We start from the raw sequence: 5,494 nt of genomic DNA on the forward strand, positions 1-5,494 counted from the left end.
ATTTGCTATTTTTGATAGATGTTTTGGATTCCTCCCATCCAAGTACTAACCAGGCCCAACCCTGCTTAGCTTCTGAGGTTAGGGATAGAGAGGCGGTTCAGCACTGGTTGCTCTTGCAGAAGACCCAGGTTCAGTTCCCAGCACCCAGGTACATTCAGGGTGATATGGCTGTAGACAATGTTTCAAACTTCTATACGACCAGTTTTATGAAATGTTCCTCTTCTGTGTATTCTGTTATTTTGATCTGCAAAAAGTGTGTCTTGGCCCAGATGTTCTGATGAGAGGTGTACCTGGTACAACGTGAAGACTGGCTTGACCTCACCTTTCCCAGCTCCTTCAGGTCAATGGCTCTTACTGCCAGGGTTCACCCCCTGCATGGTAGCCTTCTTGGTCAGGATACTTTAAGATGGTTCCAGCCCAGTTACCTCCTGAGGAATCTCCTTGACCCAAGGAAACACACTTCTCCAGGCAAGCACAAGCTTCTCAGTGAGTGTCCTCTTTGGGAACAATGTCACTCAGTAGAGATTTACATTAGCAGAACTTTCCATATCTCAGGGTTCTTGGAGTATATTATATTTTCTTTAAACATTACTTAGCTAATAGAAATTTAAAATAGAAGATGATTAAAATATGCAAATATCCCTCTAGAGTGAAGGATATATCATCTAGACATTAAGAGGAGGGAGGGGGCCTGGAGAGATAGCTCAGAAATTAAGAGCACTGGCTGCTCTTACAGAGGACCCAGATTCAGTTCACTGCACCCACATGGCAGCTCATAATCATCTGTAACTCCAGTTCCAGGGGATCCAACACCCTTTCCTGCCTCCACAGGTATTTGTATGTGTGTGGTGTACTTACATACAAATAGGAATAACACTTATAAGCATAAAAAATTTTTAAAAGGAGGAAGGGCAGGACTCTATTCATCTCAGAGTCCAAATTGGGTGGTTTGGTCCTTGATGAGCCTCCACTCCCAAAGAGAACAGATTGAGTGAATTCACTGTCTTTAAAGACAGAAAGAAAAATGGATGAGATGTCTCCTACTTCCCTCACTATAGAGGGACTAAAACCCAGGTGACTATGTGAATTGATTAAGGCTTCACAGTCAGTAGAAAGAGCTTTATTTCCATTATACTAGGTATTATGGGTCGAATTGTGTTTCTAAAGAGGTACATTCAAGTCCTAACCTAATTACCTGTTAAAGAGACTTGGTTGAGAAACAGAATATTTATAAATATAATCAAATTTGGATGAGGTCATCAGGGAGGGGCGTACTCCGAAATGACTGATGATGAAATAAGAAGACCCAGAAATCAAGAACTGCAGAGCGAAGGTGAGGTGGAGACACACGGAGAGAAGGCCGTGTGGCAGCCTTGGTAGAAGTTTGAGTGCTAGACAGAGGTGGGAGTGATGTGTCTACAGGCTGAAGAAGGAAGGGGATGACCAGAAAATACCAGCAGCTGTGAAAAGGCTGCGGAACACACTGTCCCTGAGAGGCTTCCGAAGGACATTAATTTTAGCCTTCTAGCCTTCAGAACTGCGAGAGAATAAACGTCCGCTACCATAAGCTGCATAGTTTGTGTCTTTAATTCTAGTAGTCTTAGGAAACTCCAGGTATTTCCTTCAGTGTCACACAATGATGAATGTTACATATTACCACTCTGGAACACGCCATTTTTTAATTTAGAAAAATATGTGGCTAATATCACCACAGAGTTTCTGTCTTCTTGTCTGGGAAGCATACCATTTTGCTTATGGCTGAGCTCTTTCATATAAAGGCATTGGTTTCAAAAGATAATATACTACAGAGACTGAAGAATTAGTCAGTCTCCTGAGCTTTGTTGTTTGGAGATTGCTCAGGTGAGGAAAAGTACCTTGGGAGTCCTCCAGTCTCAGAATTGTTTTCTTAGGACCAAAGACAGTTGTTCTAAGTGGGTTACATGACTTCACAGTCCCCAGCTTCCTGAGAGCAGCGATTTCTTCTATGCCTCTTTCCTGAGAGTTGTTTTTAGCAGAGAATCTGTCCTTGGGGGATCCCACAACTGGCACCACTTAGATGCTCACTGGGTTAAATAATATACTAAGCCTGTGAAGTCTCACACTTCTTCTCTGGGGAACATATGGAGGCAGATAAAGTACAGATCAGAATATGTGATTTGCCCGGGGAAGGAAGACCATAGCCTTTAATTCCACCCTGTAATCCTTGTGTCTGACACTGTTACTTCCACCACTGATAAGAGTCCACCTGGATAAGATTTTTGTTATCTGTTATCTGAACTGTAAACATTCTGAACTTGTTTTCCTGACCCCAGCCTTTGCTGTACCTGGTTTTGTGGTCAGATTAATTGTTTTTTCTTTTGTCTTTTTGTTGATTGTTTTTTGACAGGGTCTCTCTAGTCATAGCCCACCTAGAAGTCACGATGTGAACCAGGGTGACCTCGGTCTCCCAGAGATCCATCTATCTCTGTCTCCTGAGGGCTGGGATTAAAGGTACATGCCACCATGCCTGGCATAATCAAATTAATCTTAATCTAATTTAAGCAATATGATTTTCTTTCCTAAGACTCTGAATTGATATTTATTGGTAATTTGTTATTTGTAAAATGCTGTATACTATTGAAATGTTGTGTAGGGAAATGTTTCAATAAACCTTTGGTGTTTAGAATCCTTTTCTTCTCTGGATGATGCAGGGACTTAGGTTTGAAAAATCTGAATTTGGGATAAAGTCAGGGATGTAACAAGAGTGTCTTTCCTCTAGCCTAGTTCTCAAACTTTAGCTGGTCCTAGAGTCACCAGGAAGGCTTGTGGAAGCACAGATTGCTGAGCCCTGCCCCAGGGTATTTGTATCTGTAGGCCCCAGGATAAGGCCTGAAATTAGCATATCTAACAAGACCCCCAGGAGATGTTGATGTTGGTAATCCAGGACTGTTGAAGATTCCTGCTGTAAAGTTTCTTGTGTGTAGGTCAAGATATGTAGCTCTTTATTTATTTATTTTTCTTTAGGAGAGTGGCATTTAAAGTATCTCATCTTGTGGACTCGATGGGATGATACAGAAGAAGGATAAACCATCACTGGGATGTCAGCATGATATAACCCAATCAGCATCAGGTAGGTTCATATTCTTTGGTGGGACTGGATGTGAATGTGGGTTGTGTATAGGTGAGGCTGAGTAGGTTTAAAAGTACCTGTGAATTTCTTGTGTCTTTCCGACCTGGTAGCTAAACTGAGGTGAGGTCATGGATTTCCACATAGGCCCATCTCCAACCTTTGTCTTGAACACTTGCCATTGCAGTTGCTAATCAGCACTTGATCTCAACACACCACCACAGTTTGCTTGTGTGACCCATGAGAACTGTGTTGGCTCTCACTCAATGCCCCAGGCAGTCTTTCTTAAAGAGTCATCTTTTGCAGCAGTTACTATGTGATGCTGCATCATGGTGATGCCTGAATAAACACAGCCTGACTCTTAGCATCCATTTTGGCCAGGAGGGACCTAAACTGCTGAGAACTTGTTCCTTCAGATTACCCTCAGAACTGTGCTTTGAACGAGGACTCATTCTTTCTTTTATTGAAACAGTCCAACATGAAATGGGGAAGTAAAAATGGACCCTTATCAGAAGACTATGTCCCTTCTGACCCCCATGACCTAGAATAGCACACACACAGCCACAAAGAGATGCTATCAATTCAGTACCATCTATTGTTTGCAACACAAATGGGATCATCGTCATATCTTGTTTCTAGTGACTACTTAGCCTCACCGTTTGCAGCAAAACTTTCTTGATATGCAAAACATCCACATGCATTCATATATTATTGACTCAAGGAAGGGTCATGAGCTATATGTTCAGGTTACAGGAGGAGCACAAGGTGCAGTGAACTTGTCTATATTATAAAGAAGCTAAGCTAAGATTAACTTTTTGATTGCAAGATTAAGTAAAAGGCATTTGTCCAGAGTATGTCCATATTGTAAAAGTCATTCTTACATTCTCACATGCTGCAAACATCATATTAGGAAGGACATAGGAATCATTAGATTTAACATCAGCACTGAAGGCTAAAAATCATATTTGTTTGGGGGGGGAAGTGTGTAACTAGAGCGATATTATTCCCAATGTGGTCTGCAAGGAGGCCGCTAGCCCTAAAATGGTAAGTTTGGAGTGAGTGATGGAGCAAAACGATGTATGGTGTGGAAATACCCGGTGCCTCCTTCCTCTGTATCCATCTACAGCACGAATTCCCTTTTCCTCACTGATAAGGGCAAAGTGTGGGGAAATGGAGAAATCCAGGTTGCTTTAGAATTATTCAGAAGACAGGGCCTGTCTGGGCCTTCCATGGATCAGCCACACAGTATTCCTTTGGCCTCATGACACAAGCTCTGTTCTTCAAGGGGGACTAGCCTGTGCTGGCATCAAAGGAGTTCATTACAGTGGCAAATGCGAAGCTTTGTTCTGTCTTGACGCTATCATGAGTAGGAAGCCTGGCCATTGAGGAGCTGTTGAGCTTAGGGGACAATGAAGATCACTGGGCCTACCTCAGGTGAGCAGTGTGGGCATTTTCAGTGAAAGGGGATGGTCTCATGGGGCAGGCTTCATTTCACTGAGACATGCAGATAGTTTGGGACAGAAAGCAGTGCGGGTGAAACTCCAGAGCTAAGCCTCTCCTCTCTGGAAGTCTCCATTAACCACTTTGGCTGACCTCTGTTCTCTGCTCTGACCACCCTTCTGCTGGTAACACCTGCCATGTTTTTTTTTTTTTCCTCTGTGCTCTATGTATTTTAAAACCTCTTTTCTATGCCTCCAAAGCCGAGCACAAACAAGCTTAGAAAGTCAAGAGCCAGTGTTTCCTATGTTTGTATATGAAACCTGTGTCCCCAACTTCCCATTCCTACCCTGGCAGATTTAGGCTTTGGGCTAAGGGTTCTAGTCTACTTTGTGGAAGTAAACAATGTGGGCCTCTTTCAGGAAAATACACAAGGGCTATTTCTGGTCTGTTTATCTACTACTGGCCTTTGTGTATTATTCAAACTACTTGTACCTTATTCATTCATGTGAAAATGGGGATAATAATGTGATCTATTTATTGCATGAAGTTGCTGTGAGGCATCTATGAGTTGACATGTGTAGAATGCTAAGCATGCAGAGCTCTCTCTTCTCTCCCTCTCTCTCTCCCCATCCCTTCTCCCTCCCCCCCCGCCCCCATTGTGAGGACAGAGAAGGAAGGAAACCACATACAATCCAGGAGGAATAAAATTGGCTGGTACCTTAGTTTGGACTTCCTAATCTCCAGAAATAGGAGATATACATTTTTATTTAAGTCAACCAGTGTGTGCTGGATAGCTTTACTTGTCAACTTGACACACCTGGGTAGAGGGAGCCTCAACTGAAGAATTGTCTCCATTGAATTGGCCTGTGACAATGTCTGTGGGGCATTTTCTTGATCATTGAGTGATGTGGGAGAACGCAGTCCATTGTGGGCAGTGCCACCCCTAGC

This window comes from Nannospalax galili, unplaced genomic scaffold (assembly GCF_000622305.1).
Source record: "Nannospalax galili isolate Female #2095 unplaced genomic scaffold, S.galili_v1.0 scaffold563, whole genome shotgun sequence".
In the NCBI taxonomy this organism is placed as follows: domain Eukaryota; kingdom Metazoa; phylum Chordata; class Mammalia; order Rodentia; family Spalacidae; genus Nannospalax; species Nannospalax galili.